The following is a 27,415-nucleotide window of genomic DNA, read 5'->3' on the forward strand; positions in this document are numbered from 1 at the left end:
ACAAAAATGTGACATCAGAAGAAACCAGTTCTCTTATGGCCTTGAGCAAAATTGGTGCTCTGTGTTCCACACCTTGCAGCTGAAGTGTTGTCTGAACAGTGCCCCTTTTAGAAGTAATAAGATCAGCTACTATTTGTAGGACTGTAGAGTATCCACTGTAAAGTGAATTGTAACTAGTCTGAACTGTTGTAAAGTTGATAATAGTAGACATTTCCTATATCAACTCTTCCTTCTTTTAAGGCACCTTCATAATGGGTGGTTAAACAGCCTTGGAAAGAAACCATATGTACACATTAAATAAATATTAAATATTTTAATTGTTTGTAATACAGGTCACCATTTAAATAGCTTTTCTCTACGTTTGGAACAAAGATTAGACATTTGTTTGTTTGGACAGACTGACAAAGCAAAGAGAATGAGATGCAGAACTGAACAGGGAAATAAGGAACAGGACAGCATGGGCCACATAGGGAGGAGATGTGTAAAGGGGGACAGTGAGACGGAGGAGGACACTGGGCCTAGGAACCAGTGAAAAGGAATGAAGGAGGTGAGAGGAAAAGGGGGACTGATCTGTCACAAAAATAGGGTGAAACCTGGGCAAACAAATTGGGGTAAGGATTTGAGATGGAAAGACCCATCTTCAAAGGCTATTTCTCTCAAGAGGTACCGTACTTTTGTGTCTTAGGGGAATATTATAGGCTTTATCTTTCATGCATATGTGCACAATGTATTTCAGTTTATTACAAAGATGGAAAGTTTCATTTGTTGTAGTTTATATGTGCTATGCACATGTGTCTGCAACAGTGCTGGCAGGTTTATGATACACCTGCTTTTGCTTTTTCCTTAGGGAAAAATGTTTTAACCTTCTTTCAAGCAGAACTCTAAAGTGACAGAAGCTACAATCCTAACCTCCTGGGAAGCAAATACAAAAAAATAAGGAAATCTCTGCACTCTGATTGTATGCAGTCAAGGTAGGACAATTAAATTTACTCCGTATGTTCTGATGTTGTCCCATTTAAATCAAGACCACATCTGCAGATTATCACCTTGAAGTGCCTCCCAATCTCAGTTTGTTATACTTGCATCTGTTCAACAGAATTTAAATGAATTTGTATAAACTAGAAATACAGCTTAAAAAGAAAACACAGCTGAACAGTCTGTAGGTTTTATCTGGGACTACAACAATTTAAAGTAGGAATCTCTTTAATATTTTTATTATTTTAAAACAACAGACAGCCCCAAAATCTCAGAGTTACAGAGGAGCACTCATCCAAAGGCCTGAAAATTTAGGTTATTCTTCAAGGTATAATGTATTGCATCAAGAATATTAAACCTAATATCTGCCTGACAAAGTTTTGTACCCCCCATGTTAGGCAAAGGAACCTTGCCTATTGCCACTGCGAAGAAGCACTGAGCAACAAGATAAGATACATTTTCAGATGATACTGTATTAATTAGGTTGCTACAAATTTGAAGGGAATCTGAAAGATCCAGGAAAGCAGGTGAATTACCCACTGCTCACATACACAAGTTAATAAATATTCAAAGATAATGTGAGTGTTCATGTATATTGACACTAAATCAATTTTTGACTTCAATGAAAACACAAGAGTGGTGTATGGTGGTAGTTATAAAACAACCTCAGTGTTAAAAGGTATAAATATGATGTAAAAAAAGTGAGAATACTGTATAGCTACTGTATAAATCCAATGCATAATCTCCTCTGTAGTGTGTCCCATTCAGCTGGAAAAAGATGTAGTAAAATTACGCGGTGAAAGTTCCTAGAGACAAGAAAAAACTTTGTATGAAGGCAGGTTAGGCAAACGAATGATAGACAATGTGGCAATGTTATGTGACAGTACATGTTAGTATTTAGAAGGTCCACCTTATCCCTTTATTCCTTATAAAAGGCAGGGTAAGTTAGTCAAGTTGGTAGGCAACACTTACATTGATAAAAGTAATATTTAATGTATACCCTATGAATAATCCAAGGAATCACAATATTGACGAGGCTAAAAGATTGGTGAGTTATTAAAAATGGGTTATGTGAGGTTTTCCATTTTTATTTTTATATGTGTGCGTGAGAGAGGGAAATCTGCATATTTACTGTGTAAGATTTTAAAATGCCTTTACCTTTTCTGAGGTTCTAACATTGCTCAGTAGCAGAGCTGGAGAATAAAGCTGAATACAAAATTGATCTGGTAGGCAAATTTTACTGAACTAAGGTAGAAATAGGAGAAAAAATAAAAAAGGAGCATACTAATTGGTGTGACAACATGTAACAGTCTGTAACAATCACACAGAAGTTAGTATTTCATAGAGAATGACAAATTCAGTACAGTGCCTGAGAGAGAGGGAGAGACATCAGTCTTAGCACACTTTCCTGTCACTATCACTGTAAAAAGGCATTTGGACTAGCTAAAAGCTAAGGAATAAAAAGAATTGGTTTGCTAAAAGAACAGGCAATTGATTAATTATGCTTAGGTCAGGCTGGCTGTATTGGAAGGCTTCATTGCAGAGCCAGCGTTCATTTTCTCTTTCTTTAGTGTCAGGCATGCCCTGGCCTCCATTTCCTCCCAAATAACAAGTGCTCTTTAAATGGAGGAGTTGCATCTTTGAACTTGAATAAAAGGGTTGTTGTGCAGTGCAGGATTTGGCAGATGGGCTTAGGGAATATGAACCTACTACTAACCTTTTATTCAACACTAGGAAAAGTGTTGCCACTTTTAATGGCTCTGTTTGCTACATACTCTATTAAGCACAATAGTCAGATGTCATTCTGAGGAATCGGGCAGCTTAGTTTCCAGTGACACTGATTACGCTCACCAGTGAGACATGAGAAAGAATGGTGGGTGGAGAAGTGAAAAGACAGTGTGAGGCATTTCCAGGAGGAGGTTTGCACTCCAGCACTTGCATGCGGGTGAAGATCCCTCTGCAAAACAATTTTTACTCTGAAGTGGAGCAGGGCTGAATCTTCTACATTCACTACAGGTTTAATCTCCATCCCTGCAAACTACCCGTGCAGCCTTTAGTTAAGCATGCATTTACTTAAAATGAGGAGAAAATAACAGTAGCTAGAAGCTGTGTCTTTAACTGTGATTTCACAGAGAGACCCTGGCATATTAATTCCTGGCATAAATGGGTGTAATTCTCAATGATACCAGTGCAAAGCCTGTTTACACAGGGGCTGAGCTAAGCCTAGAGACGATACACAATGCTGTTCAAAATCAATCATTTAATCCTTTCTAAATTTTTTGTGATCTAACAAACCAAAGAAGTTTGTGTTAATAAAAGATGGTGTGCCAAAGCTGTGATTGTCACTGAACATGATTTGTTTTGAAATAAAAATTGTGACAAACACACTAATGATCTTATTCTAGATAAATCAAATACTTCATCTTTTTATTTAAGAGCAAATATTAGTGAGTTGAATAAATACTCAATGATAGTTCCCAAACTGTGAAGTAAGGTCTATTTTTAAGTTGGAAACAGCCTAAGCTTGCTTATGCAAAGGGAGAAAAAATCACGCTGACAATAAGTCCATATTTTATTTTACTGATGTTTACAAGGAATCATTTGATATATTCAACAAGAACCTTGTTTTTAGTTTCTTTTTATTTTGCATGTACTTATTTTAATAACAAATGAGAGCAGATGAAAAAGGAAACTACATGGCAGACAGTCTGCAAAGCATGTGAGTATTATTACGTCTTTAAGATATTTAACAAACTACTAAACCATGCTCTTTTCTTCTTGCATCAATTGGCTTGAGGCAGGGTATCAGAAACAGTAAGTATTTATTTTGCTTTGAAGCAATTAATGTTTAGTAAAGGGCCTCAAGGTTAAATCTGAAAGAAAAATCTTTGAATCCTTTGACCCAGATTCTTATATCATTTATGTCAAAGTAAGTCCAGAAGACTCTTAAAGTCTATGGAGTTGCTTCAAGATGTAGACTAGTTGCTTGCAATTAGAATCCAGATTAACAGGTACCCAATATTCCTTATAACAAGAAAAATGCAGATTTAGTGGGTAAAAAAAATTCTATCAGTAAGACCAGCTACATTAATCTCATTAAAAAATTCAATTCAAAGTCACTTGCACAGAGACAATAGCTTTGTTCACTACTCTTGTTATTTTGCTTTAAGGGCTGAAATTCATTTGGGGTTTAAGATGCTAATATTTTTGTGTTTATATTTTAGTGTAGGATAGTCAGACTTTTTTTATCCTACAACATTCTCTAATGGGTAGTATTATGAAACCTGACAGTCAACCAAATAAACATGATTGATTAAGATAAGTTGTTTACATAAAATTATTGAAGATGTTCATTTTCCTATGTATCTCTCACTCAAATGCTTGAGAAAGCACCTGTGAGAAAATATGCCTGTTTCTAAACTTAACAGTCCTTTGAGGAGCAGAAGAAAAAATTTAAGAAGATAAGAATCAACAATGAGGGAAAAAATGTCTTTTTTAATATATTGTCAGGAAGTGAAAAATGCATATTTATTTTTCCCCATGTTTTCAGATTTCATAGAAATCTGTGTTGTTCCATTACCAGGAGACTTTGCATATTGGTATGTGTTTCCAAGGAAATACCAGTAAAGCAGTAGAATTTAAATTTACATTATACTTTGGGCTCCCATTTTTTTCACAATTGTTTATTCTCCTTTTCCTTAATCAGTCCATTAGATTAAAAAAGAAAATAAAAACAATAACACTATTTGAAAGCCACAAGTTTTATGTGGTAATACAGGCAAATATTAACTGAGTGTTGTTTGCAGTGGATTTTCCTTCCATCTGTGAAATGAAGAATGGTACAGTCTATCTACTATGTTAACAACACTTTTTTTAGTGGAGGTATAGTCTATGTATGTTTGTGATACTTTGTATCATTTTCACATTCTTGTTTCCAGCTACCCTTACTTTTGGGGCTGTATTAATAAAGCTTTTGGAGATTGTCAAGTGGAATGTGCTGAGTATTACTATTTGTATTCATAAAGTGAATAAACACAAAGTTTAACATAAATCTCCACATGTAACCACATGAACAATGACAGCTTCAGGCTTCTTGCTTTTCATCCACAGCTTACTAGGTGAGATCAGCAATGAACTTGCAAGCCTTCGCCAGGGTAGCCTAGAGCGACCTTTTTTATCTGTATGAGAGTGCTGCCAAATATTGCAGTGCCCCCTGAATTTTTGTAAAAAAAAACAGTTCTTGCCAAAGAGAAGCCCAAAGGGCTTAGATAAAAAAAATATATATATATATGAGAACATAGGGAACATCAGCAGTCTGGGAGGTAGAAATGGCAGGCATCCAATTAAAGTCCAGGCATGAGAAAAAAGAAATCCTGTAAAGAGGCATTTAACAGAAGTTAAAAGAGAAGGGTTGTATTCCTACAAGTTCTTCCTAAAACCAATAATACTATGGCACAAGAAGTAAAAGAAAGATTATTAATGGACTTTCAGAGTTTGGCCTGGAAAAGAGTATAAGCCATAACTTTCATGTTTGGACTTTCTAAGCACTTTTATATAAGGGGCCTGCTGAGGATCCAAATTTGTCTGCAGTCAGTATGGGTGTTGAGTCATCAGGAAAGTTGGCCATTTGGTTTTAGGTTTTTAAATATAGAGGTGAACATTTAAAGCCCCAGTCTGGGAACAGTGAACACTCATGCGAAACTTTGGTGACCTGAATGATTTCATTCTTAGCACTGCTCCTATCATAACCTTACCTGTGCCTATATTATATGTACTCTTGAAAATCATATCTTCTATGACAAACAAATATTATTTAAGTATAATAAAAATGAAGAAAAGAAAAATTATAGGAGAGTGGCAGGTTTCAGTCTCTTAGCAAGCATCAAAACTCTTGCAGGACAGCCCATGTGCTCACTCTATATGGAAGAGATGGAACAAATAGACCTTGAGGGAGGGAACAGAAGAGTGTCTAAGTTAAGGAAGAAGGCTTACATTTATCTCCTGGAAAAATTAGGCCTTAGAAGGGGTGAATTTTAACTATTTGATTGAGTTATAGCTATTGTTTTCAGGGGGTGAAAAGCCTCAGTTTGTGGCAGGCTGCCTAGAGATTATCAGTTCTCTGAATAAATATTATCAGAGAAAGCTTATATTAACTTTATCTTTGCAGTTGATAAATTATAGCAAAATCCAGTACAGTGGCTTGGTGTTTTTTTTTTATATCTGATAAACTTCTGCACACAGTTGGGAACTTTGCTAAAGTAGGACCTTATTTGCCACTTAAAATGCCATGACAGAAAATCAGAATTACAAAAAAGAAACTTCTGCTATTTTTTGCTTTCACTGTAGATAAATTTGTATAATCCAGTGTTTTTCAGTAGGAGTTTCTTTGTTAAAAATGAAGTTTTACATTGGTGATTCAGTGCTTTATTATTGCAACATTCTGCACCTTCTGTATGAATCCTAGATCAGGGAATGTTTTCTAAGTATTTCCCCACGTGAAAAGGGGAGACATAGAGAAGGGAGAGATCCTGTTTGGTTATTAGTTAAGGCAGTGTGACTAAATGCATACATTACAGCGAGTGGGAACTCACCTCCGTGCTGGGGCAGGCCTCTCAACCACCGCGCGTGCGCTGAGCCACTGAGCTGCATGTGCACAGGGCTGTGATGCCTGCTGCATGCATCCGCTGCAGAGCGTGGGCATCGCAGGTGCCTGCTCCCCACCCCGGTGTCAAGGTCACCCAGGAAAGCGAGGCCTTGAACAAGCTGTGAGGTCTGGTGGGTTGTGCTGGCAGGCCACAGATGGCCCAGGGGCGCACCTAAGCTAAGCAAAAGCTTCATTATTTAGGCTGATTACAGTCCAGGTAAGCAAAACTCAAGGTGGTTTTGCATTAAGGGAAAGTATTCAGCAATTGAATAGCAGCAGGGGGAAAGACTGTTTTGAGGGAAGATAATTTTTTCTAAAAACATTCTATCAAACTTTAATCCTCAGTATCCACATTGCGTTTCAAGAGCTAGCTTTTGTAAGGAAAATAGCTGGAGACAGAAGTTTTAATGTGGTGCAGAAAGCATGTTGGTATGTTAAGCTTTGAAGGACTAGCCCTTGCATCACCCTTACGGTGTTTTTGTACTGTGGCAGTTCACCTGCAGCTGATTGGTTAGCCAAAAAAGAAGTCATTTCTCTTATTATGAGATGTGAGCTTCAAAATGAGACTGTGCCCTCATTTTCCCTGAGAACTTACAACATGCAAAGTTTGTGGTTTTAAAAGTTAGTCAGCCATGTGTGAGTTACAAAACCACAATGAGTTAGAAACTTATGTTAAAATTTGAAATGCGTATTTTTTATTTGCTTCTAACTCAAAACCAATCTGATCAGTTTCCTTCCACCTGGTGTAAGACTTAAATAAGAGAGTTTTACAATAAAGGGGGATTTCTTGTTAATATTACAGCAGGGTGATAACAAGATTCTCTCTCTGATTAAACTAAGGCAGATGATTGCACTGACACTTGTCTTAAAATGGTCAGAGTCTGCCCCTAGCCGTAGACTTCTAGTCTGTTCACTTCTGTAACACCAGCTAAACTCTCAGAGCATCTCAGCAGCATGTAGATTGAGTCAAGATCCCTGAGCTCCAAAAGACAAATGCCTAATACTTGACCTACAAGTGAATTTCTGCTCTCTGTGATAGCTATAAAGGGCTATCTCAGAAAGCAGTAGTAGTCCTGATTTCTTCCACTAGAAGAAAACTATGTTATCCAGCCTTTTATAGTGGGATTTTCTAACATGTTCTTCGGATATGCTGAAGGTATTGATTTGGGACTTTATTACCACTCTCAATCTTTATTCTAATTCTCCTTATTTCAGATGCTGGCTTTGCACAAGATCAAAACCAGAGTGTGTCTGTTTTTTTTAACTGAACTTCGTACTGTTATTTGTCTATTTTACACCCACAACTTTTAAAACACTAGCTATTTCATGTGTGCTACCATTAATGTATTATGGATAAGACCATAGTACAACTTAAAAAAGACAGAACGCAGCTGAGATGAGATGTAGATATGGAATCTGTCTTAGTGACTGTCTAAAATGTAGCCATGACTCAGGCCTAAAATCTAACATTGTGTGATTAGTCGCTATGTTTCATCTTTGTATGAAAAGAAATATGGAAAATGCAAAATATTTCCTGTATCCATTAAACTGCTAATGCTTCTTTTCTGCAGTGGAAGTGGTTTCCCTGTCTTGTCTTTAACAGTGAGATATCCCCAATCAGGTAACAGTAAGAATTCCCAGTAATATCATTTGATTTTTGTTTTCTTGTGGAATTTATTGCCATTTTCTTTTGGTCTTTTTTAAGTCTGAAAGCTCCAAAGTCTCAGTCATCTCTGTTAATTCTGAAGATGCTGCTTTGTGATTGGTGGTGAAACTAGATTTACATAGCAAATGCACACTACTTGTATGAAATATACTTGTGATTTCTCTAGTGAATGTGCCAATGCCAAAAAAGGACATTACACAAAATTGCACAAAAAAATGGCAAAAAGGACAACAGCTTTCTAGTCAGTGGCTGCTATTATGGAGCATTTAAATTATGCACAAATGTAGTCCCTCTTGTAGAGCATTTCTAGTATGACATGTTTAAAATATAATAGCTTTCTTTCTCATGATTGCTAATACCCTAGCTCAGATACAACAAATATTGCTCTAGTCTGGATGAACCCAGTGGAAGTTCTGACACCAACTTCACTCGAGACAAGGCTTCATCATAAAGAAATTTAATAATCAGGTCTGCAGCTATTATGTACACCTGTTCAGGTAGATCTGTTGACACTTTGACCAGTTTAATACAGCGTATTGTTGGGCCACATTTTCTGGACCTTCTTGATATTTGTGATTTTACTCTTTCAGATAGGAAAATGGAATATTTTGGCTAAATGAAAAGGAAAGAGAAAATCCTGCAGCTTGAGTATGTCTGTGCTTTGCTGCATCGTCAGACCCGCTTTTTAAAATTAGTTTTTCAGTTCTTCTCAGAGGTGCTTTAGTAGAAGATTAATGTTGGTGTTCAGCAATCACAGGACAGAAGCAGTCCAGAGCTTGTATCTGCTCCTTATAGAAAAGGTCTATAATAGAAGCAGCAGGATGACTTAATACAAAGAATTCTGAAAAAGGAAGCTAAGCTGTTCTGTGTTCTCATTTATTAGACAGAGAAAGGGAACTGAAGAGTAACCTTTAAGGAACTCAGATCGCACCTGAAAAATTTGCATTTAGAAAGGATGTTCCTTTCCTGTTCAATTGGTTTATTGAATCCGTGTTAGATTCCTGTAAATGCTGTACAGCTTTTACATCTCCAGTACTTTGCCTAAATGAAAAACTAACCTTTGGAATCTGGCTTGGCTATATTACATTTACATTTAGTCTAATAGAGGCGATGAAAGTCTTTGAACTAAATGACACAAATTCCCTGGTTCTTTAGAAGCGGCTTTAACAACAATTCCACTTGGATGTTAGGAGTGACAGGAATTAACATCCTTCCTATACATAGGAACATGCTTCTGCTTGAAACAGCCCTCACAAATTCATGTTTCAGTAATCTTCTATGAGAGCAGAGTGTGATGCCAAAGGAGGAAAAACTCAATACACTTTTCATTCCCTTGAGAAATTAAAAAGAAGGCAAGTGCTTGGAGTAGTTAGCAAGCCTCCCCTCATTTTGATTCTACTGACCTGTCATAAACAAACTTGAAACAAAGCTCATGTTACTGAACAAACATATTTTGAAAATGAGTGTGTTGACGAGCCAAGGGGGTTGGTGTGAATGTGGTCTGTGCTCATTTTTCCCCTCTGGTGTACAGTATATGTTGATAGTAAATTCTTCTTGTAGATAGTGGTCGTAAGGAGTTTTGCCCTGCAGGTCGCACAGAAAACTATGTATCTATCTGAAGTGTAAGAGAAATCTAGCTGTCTGAATGTGGGACCTATATATAATATGCCTATTTCAGTCTCTTTCAGGTTCAGCGTTTCTGTGTAGGTCTCTCAAGTCTCTTATACAAAGTCTTTATGGACAAGATAGTATCTAACAGGGTGCTTGAGACCTGTAATGTTTTACAATTTATTTGTGATTTTTGTACAAAAGCAAGATCCTACTGAAATCAGACATGAATCTAGCTTGTGATTATATTTGGGAAGTGCTTTGTGGGAAGATACCCGTAATCACTAACAGCAATTAGGGCTTTAATATTCTACTAAATATATCCAGCATTAGATCCATCAGATTGTAAGTAGCATTTCTGAGTTTATTCATAGCAATAACTACTTGCTTGTATTAAGGGAAGATGACAGTTAAGCTGTGATCCTGAAAAGCAGTGAAAAGCTAATGTTTTTGTGAACTCTGCACTCACTCTCTGTTTATGGGAACTTTGCAATATCAGTGCAATTGGTCTTTTGAGCCAGAGCCCGGCATCTCCTGAGTTATTCTGAACATATGCTAGCCTCAGTCACTGGCTTCCTGATCCTCAGATGGACTCTTTCTTCCACGCGCCTGCAAATCTCCTTGCTGAAAGGGTTCTTCTCACCCTCTACCAGATGAACAGAAAAGGGCTAGAGTTCAGAATGACAGTATTGAAAAGTGAAGGCTGCTATAAAAGAGAAAACTTAACTTCCCCCCCCAAACCTGTGTAGACTTTGCTTTCATTTTGGTGAATCCCACCCCAAGAAGCTATCCAGCAAACAGTATATCATTCCTGAGCATCAGGACCAACAGCCATGGATAACTACCATCATAAAGGACCACTAAAGCCATGCATAAATAGAGGATTCTCAGACAACCTGGACATTTTTTACCTGTCATATCAGCAAAAAGGGCATGTCTGTAATCCTGGAGTTCAATACAGCCACTTAACTGTAATTGGATGTGAGTCTGACTAAGAAATTGTCCCATCCTGGTAAATAATAATCTCACTTCAGTCACATTTTTGTCAGCTCATGGCTGGGTTAGGGCAATATGATAACATGCATAGCTATAACTCTGATACTTAAGTCAGACTTAAGTCTGATACTTAAGACTTGCAGCTAATGTAGAAGAATGCTGCATATTCTCAGAGATGGAGGATACTGCCCGTTTGTCTTCTGTTCTTTGCTATGCTTTTTCAGGGAATAATAATCAACACCGGTATCTCAGTCTATTTTCTGTAGGTGCCTCAAGACTGAGACTTGGAGTATCTAAGATCTACCAAAGCTCAGAAAATAAAGCATGTATCATCTAGAACAATGGATTCTTCCATGGTGAAAGCAAAGCCTGACTGTGAGAGCAGAGTTTTCTTTAGGAATGGTTTGACTCCATCTTAGAAGCTGCAGAAAAGGGGCATTTCTTTGATGTTGTCTTGCCGCTATTTTGTTTTCCTATAAATAATGTTATAAATAAATGAATGTGTGAATATGTATGTGACCATACATTATCCTTTATCACTGAGGATCTAAAAACTTGATTTGGAATAAGGTATACAGAGGATTTTACAACTTCTTTGGGATTTTTTTACTTTTTAATAACTTGGCATATGAATTTATAAGTGTACTATGGCACTATCATCAAAAAGAAGATCAAAATAGTGACTAGAATAAGGGAAGAATTGGCACAAATCTGTATGGAACAAATAAGTTGCATTTATTATCTGGAGTGCAACTCCAATTGAGAAGTTATCATAGGTAGGTATCATACAAATCATGATGGGAGATGTCATCTCATGAAGGACCATTATTATAGGAAGCAGGTAGTCTCCTTAAACTAAAAAGTTAGGCACATTACATTAGCTTTTAGAATGCTAATAGCCAAAGGAGCCTTGTCTGCTGTTAGGCACTTATCCTTACTACTAGAAGTGGAACTGTCTGGTAGGAAGATTGGGTAGGATTTTTTATGAAAAAATTGAAATTGTATACAAAGTTGTCTACCTGCGGGTGTGACTGACTAATTTTAGTGGTTTAAGGTTAAGTTTTGATTGCAATGAAACAAATAATTTGGCTGCTCCTGGGGCCTGAGAGCTTTATTGAATATGTGAATAACTAATACCACCATACACTTGATATATCTGATAGCAGGCTGTGTTCTCTTGGCTTCCCTAGGTTGCTTAAACCTTGACTGAATCCTGTCACTTAAGATAGGCATTGTTTTGACTGTTGTTTCTGTGACAGTTGAATGTGAACAGTGAACCGTCTTTGGAAGGCAAAAAATGAGAGGCATTGTCTTTTAGTGGTCAGATCTGATAGATATGCTCTTTTATGTGTCTGCATTGAGTATTATATAAGATTTTGCAAAAGTGAGAATAAGTTTCCCCTAGGGAGACAGATGAGGAAGAAAGGATTAGTACATCTCTCCATACAATAACTCCTAATGTGAAATTCTAGCCCTATTTATAACAATGAGAGCTTTGCCGCTGACTTCAGTAGGATCAGAATTTTACCCCTAAGGTGCAGTTGTGCTTTCCTGGGAAAGCTAATATATAAAATACAGCCTCTGCCAGCACATCATCAATGCAATGGCATAGAAAGAGGATAACATTGAATGACATCCATAGCCAATAATAGCTGCTTCAAGCATCCTGTAGAGCAGTGTATTAATTTAGTCACCAGCTTTCTGGGTTTGTATAATATTATTTTCTTCACACCTGGATGAGATAGACTTGGGATGAGTTGGAATTCTTTGCAGAACTGTGGTTAGCACTTATTTTTTTGCACTTTTTTTGAAACTCAGCAAAGAATGTCGGATGTGGTATACTTTATTTGATTTTTATTCATAAATCACACCATTTATAGCTAAGTAACTTTTTAAGGCCTTTCAAGGCACTATCTGATTTTTCAGCTGTCATTGTGTTGTTCTGTCTAGGTATGTATTAGCTTCCTCTCCCCCAGGTCTTGCCTTTTGTAAAGCAGATACTGTTGTGCACACATATCTGTGCAGTATCTTCCACCTCATGAAATAAAGAAAAGAGTCATGACTGGGATCCCAGCTTTCACTGACCCACTGCCCAGTAGGTAGTGTGCTGTGGACACACACAACATTATAGAGGGTCTGGGCAGTGTGTTGCCTACAGGTCATGGATTGAAGACTGTGGCTGAGTCTCTTCCAGGTAAGGCTAACATACTGTTTTTGATAGGGCTGTTTAGATATCAACTAAGAAAATAACTCCTTGACATGTTTGCATGAGAAGGTATCCTGTAGATAAAATTGTACTGCATAGTAATTTCCTGCAGCTCCCCAGATACTTGTGTAGGGCTGTCCAAAATTTAATTCAGCCTCTCCCTATGAAATTGGATCTCTACTTTATACTTCTGATTGCTTCTCTCAGCTGGATTCAACCGGATTAATGACATGGAAGCACTTGTTCTTTTTCTGAATAGTGTCTGGATCCCGCCTGCCAAAGCAACAGAGATCACCTTCTGCTGAACTTGAACATACATGTGGCAATAACAGCTATAATGGGAGCTTCAGCTGTGTAGTCTTTTCTTTTAAAGGTGGGTCTGACATATCAGTCTTAGTTTTTCCTGGCCTGTATTTGATTGCATGCTTAAAAATCAGCTGTCTCTCAGATCAAATGGTACTTTTTTGTGGCTGTTGTCTACATTAGCGAATTCTTCTCACTGTAAATGGTAAAATAAGGCTCATACTAAAACTGGCCTTGGAATTTCTTTGTGATGATCCACCCTGAGAAACTTGAGCGTCCTTGAGTACGAATAGGAAAACTCTTGAAGACGTGTGTGCACATGGTAGAAAGAACTTAAGAAAGGAAGACAGAGGTGTTTATTGAATAACTTTCCAAATTAAAATGAAAAAAATTGATGTATATCAAAACACAAAGAAGCAAGACAGTAGTGTGAGGTGACAGAGTCCTTCAGGAGTCTGAAAACAAAGCAGAAGTTTTGCTCAAGACTGGGCAAAATTCTTCATTGAGATATTAAAGGTCACCATCCATAGATATTCAGCTTGGTACATTGACCACTTCATTGCCTCATTTCATGCTAGTGCTTTTCAATCTAGTGTGCCAAATATCTCCAGTATTTGGCCTTTTATAAGATGTGCAGTAGATTCAATTTTCCTATTCTTACAGGTGTTTTCTTTAGCAATATGCTGTGAAATGCCGTATGGATTCAAGCTGTCCCTTAATCAGTCTTGCTGAGGATGCATTTCCAATCTTTTTCTCTAATATATGAACTATGATACCAAATTCATCCTGGCATACATCTGTCAGACCAGACTGAAAACATTCAGTTATAGACACTTCATTACCAGAATAGGGCCAACAGATTGGAGACAATCTTAAAAAAGGGGATTGAAATATAACATAGATGGGAAATAGAGAATATCTTAAAATAAGGTCATACTGAAGGACTTAAATTGCACATCTGCCCAGACAGCAACAGGACATACTCAAGATATGCCACAGTATCTGCATACTGAGAGTGACTTTTACCAATATGCAAGAAATGTGAATTGTTTGTGAAAAGAACAGCCTTGAGTCAAGACAGACTGTAGACTGGCTTTAAGGGTGGGCCAAGTCAGCACCTGCTTACCCTATAGAGGTTAGTAGGGACAAGAAAACAATTCTGCAAATGCAAATATTTATTATTAGTGGACAGTAACTGGAGAATTAGGAAGCTAATGAGAGAGTGCAGCAAAAAAAATACTTCTGCCCTCTAGAGCAACAGACAAAAGCTAACACTGCCAGACCGTAAAGAAGAATGCTGTAGTGTACTGAGAACTACTGGGCTGCAGATTCACCTACTAAAACCCACCAATGCTTGATACTGAACCAAGAACTGGAAAGTATATAACAAAAAATCCTGCATGGACTGAAGGATGCACAGAATCCTTTTCCATCTGTAGTTCTTATGATTGTTAATACTTCTGTGAAACACTGCTGGACAGCCATTGAGCAGATTACAAGCAAGAGATGAATGGGTCTGGTTTGATCTTTGTGCCTGTTTCATAAAGTGCTTGTAAAAGTCAATGTCATTTCTGCATACTGTAGCATGTTTTAATATCTGCTGTTACTATCTGGGTTGGTTTGCAGTTTGAGTCTTTAACTTATGATCTGATTTTGATTTAGCCTTTGATTATACCCCAGAAGAGTGGATTCACTTGAACTACAAAGTCCCTGTTTGTTGTGATACTAACAATCCTTATGCTCACTGAAGGCTGCAGTAGATAAGACAGGGAGGAGGCCTAACAGGCTTGACACCATCTTTTGTCCGTGCTGGAGCACAGTAGAGGGAAAGATGTCAAGGAATTGTCTTACCATCATATGCAGATACATGAGCATTTTTATTTGTTTATCTAATCTTTAGGTTTTATATACCCTCTTGGATGCTTTCTCAATGCCTGTCTCGACTCTTTGTTCTTGAAGTAAGCAAGGAAAAACTATATGACAAACATTTAATTTTTTTCTTTCTCAAGAGCAGCAAGTGTCCCTTGTGTTGAGAAGAAAATGGAACCATGTGGAAAGCTAGATTTCAATTAACACATCAAAGGGCAGTTTGTGGGGCTTTGCCTATACCTAAGGTTTAGCTGAGTTGCAGGACTGTGGGAATTTTGCATTTTCCTATACGCTCATGTATTGCATTCTTACCTCTCCTACTTCTCTGCTTTCCCTCTGCTTCTCCAAAGGGGCAGAATGAAGCACTATAGTCTCGTTGAATATATTCTATGGTTCTTGCTGATGAATTAGATGAACAGCTGTTGGGAACAGTCTGGGAATACAATTTGGTGAAAAAAGAGATGAGATACAAACAAATTCCCTTATGATGCCATTCATTCTATATGCAACATTATCCCAGAGGGGTGGAAAGATGGAAAGGCCTAAAATTCGATTTCAATTTGAGCTGGTTTTAAAAGAAGCAATTCTACATACAACATACCCACAAAAGCATATTTTCCTTTTGTAAGTACAGTCTGAAAAGCTTGTTGTATATGTTTGGTTTTTGCATGCATAAGAACTTATTTTTATAGGCACAACCGTTGTGCTTTCTTCTCAATATTTCCCAAACAGTTACACTAATTCTTACATTAGATAGTTTATAACTCTTCCGTGTGCTTTAAACAAGGTTGGGAGAAAAAAGAAGGCATACATTTTGGCACGCAGGACAATCAAAAATCCAATCCAGAAAATGAAAAGGAATAAGTTGATATGTGTCAGTGTTCCTTTAATACCCACATTTCTGCATTGTAAAAATTCTGCCTCCAATTGTGTGTTAAGAATGGAAATTACAGCTAATTGCTTTCTCAGCTGCCTTACAAATATCACACCTCAACTGAAGCAGTGGGCATGTTGCTTTCTTGCCTTGCTACTTTACTAAGTTACTTCTTAGGTTGTCCTCAGCTAGCAGCATCCAGAAAACATACACAGAATTAAACATGCCTGTCTACAGAAATGGGAGAGTCAAACGTAAGAACTACATTGAACTTGGATAAATTACCATTTAGTTTGGTTCTAATAATTCACAATATTTTCAAGTGGTTGATCAGATTTTTCAATGGGAATCTTGTCAATATAGGACATGTTATGTATAGCCTGTGGCCATACATCTCACATTTTGAACTAGATGTCTGTGTTTTATTAATTTATTTCCTTTTATCCAGCTTTGGACAAGTATAGGATAAAGTCCAAGCAGTAAGAATTGGATTTTTTTCTTTTTTTCATTGGTTGCAACACATCAAAAACTATTATGCTATGGTATATTTTGTAAACTACAAGCTTGGTCTCAAAACATAACCGTTATAGAGTTCTAAGAAAGTCATTTTAAATAAATATTTTAAAATGTTACTGGAACAGAATCTTTCTTTTATGGTTGGATAATTAGAAGAGGCCCTCTTGGCATTTAGAAAAAATGGAAAAAGAAATAAAAAGTTTTTTTTAATTAACTTTTAGAAATCATCTAGTAGTTTAACAGTAGGCATGAAGACTTCAACTCAAATGATATTTCTGTTTTTTTAAAAGAGTTTGCATTAGCTCTCAGGATGAAAGTGCCATCAGCTCAACTGTAACTATAGTTTGACACTTTGTACCTCTGTGCATGTGCATAGCTTGATATTATCTAAGCACTGGTAACAGCGATACCTGAGGCTACCGTGGATAAACATTGAAGGTTTCTGATGACAGCATCTTAAGCACAGGAGAAAAGCTCTCGTGTGGTTTATGGTATCATCATAACCCTGAGGTGCTGACAGAGCTTCATTCACAGTTTTCCTGTGAGTTGTTTTTCTATATTTCATGTATCATTTCTGTTTGTTGTTAAGAAACAGAAACAATTCTTCTGTTTAAATAAACCCAGATTAAAATTAAGAATTAAAAACAAAATACCTGTTACTACCTTGGTTATTTTAAAATAATTCAAAATCTCATTTGACAATTTCATGGTTATTGAATGAATGTTTTGGCCAATAGATCTGTATTTTAAGAAATAAGTAATTAATCAAGAACAAAGTTTATTTAGTTAAATTTAACACAGCACTGTGATTTCGCCATGTCGCTGTTCGTACTGGTCAACATGACAGTCAACTCTGTCATCACTATTAACAGAATACAGTGAGTATGGGATGAAGGATTTGCAAAGATATCTAAGTGCAAGCTGGCTAAAAAAATGTTAATAGCACTTGTCATTAAAAAATCTGGTTTATTTATCTGTTTCTATTTGTTTTCTGTCATGTTTATGTTTTAAAGTTGCTAAACTGCGTGTTCTTTATTTTTTTTTTTCATTTTCCTAATTATTTCTTATTTTAAATGGAGGTTTGGTTTGTTTTACTAAGGCCTTGGCTGCACACAACAGCTGTACTGCTTTATCTATAGCAGCCAACTTAAAGGAAACAGGTCCTCTAGTACTGAAATTGTTACAGGAAAAAAAAAAGTAGAGGGGCAGAAAAAGACCTTAAATGATCATCTAGTCCATCCCTGTTCTGAGGCAGGAAATGGGTAACTAGGTCATCCCTGACTGATGTTTGTGTAGGCTGCCGTTAAAAAACACAAATGAAGGGGATTCCGTAAACCCATTCCATCTAATCTAGACTTAAGATTGAAAGGGTTTTTTGTTTTTCTTTTTTTCATCTGTTCTACTCTTCTTTTCTGCAAATTAAGCTAATTATGTATTATATTTCAGGTGGGTACAAAGAACTGTTGATCATTGCCTTCTGTGTGATGCCTTTTAAAATATGTGTTCTCCCCTCAGTCTTTTTTTCTGAACTAACCAAGCCCCATTCCTTCAACCTTTCCTCGTAAATTGTTTTTTCAAAGCAACTTATCATTCTTGTTGATTTTATTTCAACTCCATCCAGATTGTTTAAATTTTTCTCACAAAATTTCTCAGAATGCTCCAGCTGAGGCCTCAGCGGCACATAAGACTGCAAAATAATTAGGTCCTGCATCTCACATGCTCCACACTTCTTAATACATCCTGGAATGAGAAATGGCTTTTTGCAACATCATCATGTTGTTGACTCATATTTAGTTTGATATTCACTCTAACCTTCATATCCTTTTCTGCAATCCTGTAGCCCTGTTAAACTGTCACCCTATTATGTTGATATATTCTGTTTTATTTTTGTCATGGGTAGTGCTTAGTATCTGTAATTTGAGCATGTTAAAGTTAGACTGTCTTTTAAGTTATCTAGATATTTTGAATTCTGATCTTTTTTCCAACGTGTTTGCAAATGCTTCCAGATTTTTTGCAAATTTTAACAAGTTTACTCCCTGTTCTATTAAGCAGCTGTTAAATGAAAGATTGAATAGAATAGGATCCATGAGAAACCCCTGAAGGATGGTAACTGCAGTGCCATCCTGATTTGTCAGGAAACCATTGATAAATATCTCTTGGGAGAAATATTTAACTACTCGTGTGTCAACTGTTACTTAATTTCATCTACATCGTTTTTTATATTTTACTGCAAACAAAATTAGAGACCCAACCCAAAAGCTCTGCTAAAGCGCAGATATTGTATTTACTGCTTCCTTCTTATTCAATAGACTGTTACCCTGTCTAAGAAGGAAATTAGGTTGGTTTGATGCAATAATGATCCTAAGATTACATCTTAATGTCTTATTGCTTAATTGTTTTCTATCATATTATTATCTTCATCATGCCTATACACTAACTGCCTAATAACCTATGATAGTATCTTGCAGAGATGGATGAATTATATATGAAAGTTAGGTCAATTGAACTCAACTCCAAAGATATACAGTATTTTCACCCTTTTCAGTCCTCTAGAATCTCCCTTGTACTCGGTGAATTCTCAAAAAGCATGAATCATCATGCAGAGATTATTTTTTTTTCTTTTTATGCACTGCAGGGTAATTTTTAGCCTGTTTTCCAATGGAAACACAGTTTATGTGCTCACACTGTATAGTTGCCTGTCAGGCTGCACCATAACTTTTGAACTTGTTAGTTGCTTTCCAGCCCCACTGGGCTGGATAGTAGGGGTCTCAAAGGTATCGCATTTCTACAGGTTTTGTGAAAATAAGCATGTATATAGAGAGTCCTCCAAGGCAGGAAAGAATTCAGTGTGAAGGAAACCATGATATTAGACACTGGAAAATTCACACAGAAGAACCTTATTATGAATATTCCATATAAATTTCAGTCAGAGCTTTCACTATGGACTAATCCAAGCAGGAGACACAAGGCTACAGGGAAGCAGGCTTTATCCACTGCTACACTTTATCCCAACTACACTTTCTAGTCAGCAGGATCTGAAACTGTCTCTCATTTCTTAATATTGTTTAACCCATTCCCTCCCTTTTCTGGTGTGTGCTTCTTGACCTTTGTTAAAAGTAATTGCTTTGCATATCTGATAATAAGATTTTTTTGTAGACACATTAAGCAGAAAAGAGCATTGAATATTTTAGTTTTCTCTGTGACATCTGTTACTTGCTATCTTTCCTGCTAGATGATGGATATGAACCTTCCATTGTCTCCCTCTTATGTCTACTCTGTGTGTGTGTCTATATGTATATAACCTTTTATTGGCTTTTATGTCCTTTCCTAGTTTAATTCATTTTGTCTCTTAGCCTTCCTGATTTGATCCCCATGTGACTATTCCTTTAAACTTGCCCTTAGTCATCTGTTCTTGTTTCCACTTTTTTGTGTGATTCATTCTTGTTTTTTAGGTAGTTAAAGAGCTCCTGATGAAGCCATATTGCTCTCTCTTGGTGCTTTCTTTGCATCAGGATAGTCTGCTGTTGTGCCTTTAATGTGCCTCTTTTAGTAACTATCAGCTCTCCTATGTTCCTTTTTCCTTCTGAATTTCTTCCAAAAGATCTACCCACCCATTCATTCCTTAAGCCAACTAAAATCTGCTTTTTGAAGTCCCATCTCTTTCTGCTATTCCATGCCTTCTTTAGTATCATTAATTTTACTGTTTTGTGATCAGTTAGACATACAACCTTCCACTTTCATCTTATCAGTTAATACTTCCTGATTAAGCTAGATAATATGTAAAATAGCATTTTCCCATATCACCTCCTCAACTGTCTGAAATAACAAGTTGTTTTCAGTACCTTCAGGTATCTCCAGGGCAGCTTGTCTCCTGCCTTATTATTTTCCAGGACCTTGGGGGGGGGGAGGGGAGGGGAAGAAAGGTTGCCCCAAATCTGCTGACTATGGAGCTGTTATCTTTTTCTTGGAGGGATATGACATCTCAGGACAGAATCAGGGACAGGGCACTGGACCTGGACTAGGTGGCTGTCAGATCAGATCAAGCACAGCAGTTCCCCAACTCCTGGCACAGGGAGCATCCTGAAGAAAGTGGCAGACCAGCTCGGCTAGATCTGGAAGGAAACAGGGAAGCTGAATCTGTAAATTATAATGCTGTCATTTTAATATCTATTATTTTGTTATCTGTCAGGCTTATCATCGATGTTATTTGGCCAAAATTTGAAGTCCTTACTCAACAATTAGAAAAAAAAAGACGCTAAATCAATATGACTTTTGTCTGAATAAAGCATCAAGACATGGCCCATTACTATTAGAAACCACATACTGACATGGCTCTCTACAAACATTGTCCGTCTCTAATGGCTTAAAATCAAAGGCAACAAAATAAGCTCCAGGCAAGACAGATACTTCAGGAAAGAAGATACAAGGTGTAAAGAGTGAGACGCAAGTATGAAAGATATATGGAAAAGTATGAGCCTAAAAACGACGGAGAAGAAGCCTGACAGATAAGAGGGGACTGTTTACCTGAGAGTAGCATTATAAAAGGAATAGTCTGAGTGGAGAAAAAATTGGAGGGAGTAGCAGACAAGTAGCTTGCAAGGGATACAGGAAGAAAAGCAATAGGAGAAAATGAAAACAGACAGGTGGGAGAAAAAAAATTGTATGTAGCATCCATCAGGATTGGGTTTTTCATTTCTTCGCCAGGGAACATTTAAAACCAAATTATTTTTTGTTAAAATGACACACAAGAAAGGATTGTAAAAGTGTCTTTTCTTCTGGCTAAGAGTAGTTAGAGCAGGGAAACTGGAGTTAAGAGGAACATTTCTATGGTAAGAAGACAAGGAGTTTAATTTTTGTGTTTGGTTTGGTTTGAAGGGAAGCTATCTGCAGGTTTCTTAGAGAATTGATGTAGAAGTAATCATAGCAGAGGTGGATCACTGGATCTGACTGTTGGTGATGATAGAGAGGTAGATGATAAATACAGTTTATGACAATTACACAGATGTTAAAAATAGGTCTGTGCTTACATGCTGCTTGTGTCTATTTCTTCAAAGTAGGCTTAATGTGATACCATTTTTTTCATTTTGACTTCTCTCTGTCTTGATATACTGGTATATTTAGAGAAGATAGTTCTGCTGGTATTTTATGTATATTTTTGTTACCCTTTAACCCAGAGTTGCCTATCAAGTGCTATATTAAATACATAAAGCATGTAGTGCAGTATGTGGTTCAAGGAGACAGTTCTAATTCATTGAGCCTCAAAATTGATTTAATCAAGATCTGAATAACTTTTCCCTGTAAAAATATCATTGTTTTGAATCTATTTTAGAAAACTTCAACTAAACCTAAAAATTAAGATTAGCACAGTATTCCTATTTGCTCATAAATAGAAATCCAATGTGAGAATCAGGTGCAAAAGGTATTAACAATCTGGGACAGTGTTCTATCACAGTAATGTATTTGCTGTCACAAGTCACTTGGCATTCTACCTTGTACTCATGCCAAATCTGCATTTTTAGTCTTCTGAACGCCAGGACACAGCCTGGAAGGTTCTAGCTGTGATTTAGCCATGACTGGGCAGGAGCATGTCGGTGCAATAAGGGGAGGGTCCTTACGGGCGCTCGGCTATATCAGGAAGGGGAAGGACACAGCGTTTGAGCTACAACCTTCCAGCATTCCCGAGGACAAGAAACAATATTTTCTTCTCCCAAATTATGCTTTTCCAGAATACTACATTCAGTCTAACCTAGAACTGTCAAAAATACATCATTTTAATGATGAAATGATTTAGGCATTTTCTATTCAGGTTGCTGTACCAGCATGTCTGTTTTAGGAGAATATTTTTTCTACCATGAAATTAAAGCAGTTTGGCTGCTGGCATGGGCATAGTAATGGTGTGTGTGTATATCCTTCTATATATGTGGTATGTGAGTGCATGTGTATATGTGTGCATATAAATACATTTATACATATACATATGTATAAAATTGGTCTACACTGGCATATATACTGGTATGTCAGCATAGCATACTGAAATAGCATATGCTTCTCCTTTAATGAAATACCTCTATAGAAATAAAGCACCTTTATAACAGCATAAAGGGCTATACTCAGAAAAATTGCATAAGGGTCACAGAGAGGTAAACAGAAACAAATGAGGCAACCTGCTCAAACATCTGATGTGCCTGTTACCCAGAGTGCCAGGATGACAGGGAATTAACAGAAAGAATTTGAAGTCTTCTTAACAAACAAAACCTCAGTTTCGCTGGAATCACAAATAATTGATGGGATAAATCAAAGGACTTGAATATTAGTTACAGAACAGGATTGCTTGTTCAAAAAAGACAGGACAGAAACAAGGCTAGGGTGCTCTACTGTCTGTCAAAGAAGATAAGTTGCTCCAAGTCCAGGAAGAGGAAAGCAAGCTACATATTGAATATTTCTGGGTAAAGATATGAAAGGGTAAAAAGAAGAGATTCAATGCCATTGGCAGATTTACTATAGAACTCTTAATCAAAAGAAGCAGGTGAAGGAACTAACTCCCCAAAATATCCAAAGGAGAGACCCTAATGATCTCTGATCCCTGACATTTCCCTGAACTCTAGCTGAGTCAAGAGGCTGAATTAAGTTCTGAAGCATATAGCTTTTCTGGTGACGTTATCATTTATTATAACTCTGGAAATTCTGACTTGCATTCCTAGAAAAAATACAAGCTTGCTCAGTCAAGTTCCTCTTCCATCCCTACTTCTCCTGTTTGTCCCATGAACTTCAGGCCTCCCTTCTAATTACTGGTATAATTAAAAGATGTTCTAATTTAGAAACTATATGTAAATAGACATTACTGATGTAATCTGCTACATGACCTGATCAGGCTCCACCCCCAGATATTGCAGTGTCTGAATTTGCCGCTGGCCTAAAATTTAATTCAGCTAAGATCAAATTGATTTTGGTGGGAAAAGGACAGATATGACATATCCAGCTATTAAGAATATGTATGATTTGATGTTAAAAAAGTACTGTTTCTCATGAGAAAATGAAATTCTGTTTGGTACTTGAGAGCAGTGAAGGTGAAGGTCTAGGAACAGGGAAAAATATTCCTCTGTAATTGGTCCCAAGAACAGAATATTCTTTCTCGAGAACGTTTGGGATAAACTTTGGATTTTATCAAATTTAATGTTTGAAATTATGTCTCTTTGTTCTGTAAAGAATGTATGTAAAAGTTTTGAAAATTATATTTGACTTGACTGCACTGTTTCCTCTATAGATACAATGCAAATGTCTCTAGAGACTAAAACTCCTGCAGTAGTCTTACTTATTTTCCTTATGCAGACTGTCAGTCCCTTCCTTAAACCCTTTACCTTCACTATCTCCTAATTAACTTCTCTCACTTTTTGAAAGATTTATGGGTAGATTGTGAACTTACTGTGATGAGAGTTACTCACACAGTAATTCCATTGGGAAAGTTGACAGCTCATGCAATTTTGTTTCAGAATTTTTGTTGTTTGGCTTTTCTTGTCTTTAGAATAATGAAATTTCATAATGCTTTTCTATTCTTCAAGCATCCTTGATTTGAGGGTTGGTGCTGTGATGAACCTTTGATAACTTCCATTTGACATACTCTAATGTGAGAAATAGCACCTAGGCATTTTACTCCTTCCTGTTCTGATTTGAATTTTGAGGTCCTCTTCCTTAGCAGTTAGCAAAACTAAATGAGCTTTCTTAGACTTAGCTTGGAATTAAGATTTCCCCTGTATGTAGGTATGTGGCACTTTCTTTATTATCCAGTGCCACCCCACTGAAATGGGATTTCCCCGTATCTATTACCTCAAGTTATGGCTGATGTTGAAGATATGTGGTGATTGCACAGGAAATCTTGGTAGCAGACTATTCTGCTCCTAGAAACTAGAAGGCAAAGAAAAAAATGTAGTATTTATTATTTAAAAGAAATGATAAAAGAATGAGTAATACTTCTTCAGTACTATTTGAGAATTGGATTTAGTTTTTAACATTTTGCGTGGGTAACACTGAGCTGATTGCTCACCACTGTGAATAAGAGGTTATCCATCTGGCTACTGAACCATAAAGTTTTAGTGCAAAATGAGGGCAGGACATTGTCAGTGACTCTGAAAAGCATTATTCACATTTATGAAGCCCTATAATAAGGTAAGTCTTTTAGAATACGTGTGAAATTTTCTAAAAGGTGTTAATGAAGCTTTTCTTCTCTCCTGCCATGATACCATTAAACTGTTAATACTGAAGCAATGTGGCTCTACAAATGAAGGGATACTGTAAATCAGTGTCAGCTCTAAAACATTTAAAAAGTAGGTTTCCTATGAAATATGAATATTTCATATTTCTAAAAGCTATATAGACTGTCTCATCTGGAGTCAGGATATAATTCACACTCTGCTTTCAAACTACATCAACAGTTCACACAAACAAGAGATACGGTTCTGCTGCCATATTATGAAAAGTAGACTGAGAATCTCCAGAACCCACTAGACCCTAAACTGTGTTTTGCAAAAAAGTACACATTTCTGCCAACTAGCAGATGTTGTGTTTAATGAGCCCTCTAGTGGGGAATCCTGCAGTACATATACGTTCACTTCCTGTTCCCCCAGTAATTCCCCTTCTAGCACAGCATCTGAGATGTTCTGAAGATCCGATTGTTTTTCTTAGTGTTAATTTATGGCTGTTTGCAAGAAATCTCAGAGTTTTTAGAATATTTAAACTGCATATCTGGTAGAAGAAGTAATGAAAGTGATCTTTCTCCTCATATGTTATCCCCCCTAGTCATGATGAGCGTTACTTTATTAAACAAGGAGTCCCAACAATTTCAGTGGAATAACTTGTAGACGACAGTATTATATATATAAGCAAAAGTGGCACAAACAAAGCTGGTTTATGTATGTTCTTGTGAGGGTAGCAGGGGTTTGTCTTAAGTGAATGCAAATGAGCATAAACAGAGACACTGAATTTCTTTAACGTATTGCTTCTTACTTGGCATATTTTAGGAACAGTATGCTGCAGGAGGATATACTCATCAGGAAATGAGGAACATGTTCACTTATGCTATGGTATGGATTGTGGGATTGTGAGTTTGTTTTATTTTTAACCTTGCAAGAAGTTTCTATACCAGCTGCTAAATATGAATATTGCACATTAATATTCACAGAGTGAACTAGTACTGTTTCACTTCATGTCTGAATACTAGTAATTTCTTGGTGTAATTTGCTTAGGTAAAGCCTGAAAAATCTTCTCTATGATGAAGCCCTTAAAAAAACAAACATACCTTGGTCAAAACATCAGAATACTTCTCTCTGCCCCCCCCCCCAAAAAAAAAAGTTTATCTGTTACTAAATATATTTTCTGTAACAGATCTAGTTAGCAAGTAAACCCATTAATTTTTCTTCAGGTTAATACCTAATTGCTAAGAAACTATACATATGGGAAGTGAAAATTTTAGATAATTTGACAGATGTCACTTAAAAAGGAAGCAAAAGAACTGGTAATATCCATGTTGTGTACAGGTCTCCAACCCAACATCAGTAATCTATTCCTGCCATTCTCAAATTCAGAAGAAAATAGGTTAGTAGATGGCCAGGATGTCTCCACACAGCACCTACAAAATGACTTCCATGCCTCGCTGATGAAGACACTTACTTGCGTATGCAGAATACCATAAATCTGCAAGCCATGATATTTTTAAATAATCAAAGCCATTGCCATCCTTAAGTTATATTTATAAATTAAAAGGCTTTGTTCTAGAGCTGACTTTACCACACGTCTCATGTTCCCAGCAAAGACTATGGTAGTTTTAGGGAATGAACAAGTGAAAATTGGGTTTAAATGCAGCTATACTTGCATTTTAGTCTAACTCAATGGCTTTCAAAAGGAAATCGGTAGTCTCTGAGGCACAGGGGTACATTTTGCACGACGCGCAGGGCCGGGGCCGGCGCACAGCCGGGAGCCCCAGGCTTTGGGGACAGAGGCACCTGCGAGCGGTGGCGGCTCGCGGCGCGGCCCCGGGCTGCGGCTCCCGCGGCGCTGCGCGGGGGCAGGTCACGGCCCGGCCCCGCCCGCGCCTGCCCGCCGCAGCGTCCCCGGCGCCCCCCCGCCGGCAGGCACAGTCCTGCTCGCAAGAGCAGAGCAACGCGCGGCTCCGGCAGCCTGGCAGCGGCTGTTCCCACTAGGGGAAAGCTGTGAAGATAACGTTTAAACCGTGCAGGGAACCAACGCGCTCGGCTCTGCTGCCGCTCGCTCACGGCAGCAGCCTGAGCTGGGGGCTCATTCTGCGGGGTCCCCCCCAAGGGCGGCCCCGCACCCGCCGCCTGCGCGCCGCCGCCCGCACCTGGCGCCCGGCCCCGGCGCCCTCGCTCGTGCCCCGCGGCCGCGGCCCCGGCCCCGGCAGGAGGCAACCGCCGCGGCCTCGGCGCCGCCAGCTCCAGCAGCGCGGCGCGGCGCGGCGCTGCGCTGCGCGGAAGGTGCGCGGCTGGCCGCGGCTGGCGGGCGGGGGTCCGGCGGCGACAGGCAGGAGCGCGGAGGCAGCAGCCGCCGGGGCCGGGGCCGGGGCCGGGGCAGGTGCGGGCGGCGCGGGGCTGGGCCGGGCGCCGGCGGAGCGCGGCGCTCGCTCGGCTCCGATCGTGTTTGCGCATGACCCCTCCCCGCCTGCGCCCTCCCCTCGCTCCCGCCCTCCCTCCCCTCCCCGGCGGCGGCGGCGGCAGGGAAGGGGAAGGGTGGCCTCAGACACAGGCGGCT

General features: G+C 38.1%; 1 long non-coding RNA gene across 2 annotated transcripts; it reads left to right on the top strand.

Moving 5' to 3' along the window:
* The first annotated feature begins 851 nt into the window (after positions 1-851).
* Positions 852-26,256, top strand: LOC106499339 (uncharacterized). Of its 2 annotated transcripts, XR_001295157.2 has the most exons (4): positions 852-971; positions 13,355-13,468; positions 25,672-25,734; positions 26,188-26,256. It is a non-coding gene; the product is annotated as an uncharacterized lncRNA (long non-coding RNA). The 2 variants fall into 2 exon arrangements; XR_001295156.2 differs by lacking the exon at positions 26,188-26,256 and having other exon boundaries at positions 25,672-25,782.
* The last annotated feature ends 1,159 nt before the right edge of the window (positions 26,257-27,415 follow it).

The sequence above is a fragment of the Apteryx mantelli genome, chromosome 6 (genome assembly GCF_036417845.1).
Source record: "Apteryx mantelli isolate bAptMan1 chromosome 6, bAptMan1.hap1, whole genome shotgun sequence".
NCBI classification, from domain to species: domain Eukaryota; kingdom Metazoa; phylum Chordata; class Aves; order Apterygiformes; family Apterygidae; genus Apteryx; species Apteryx mantelli.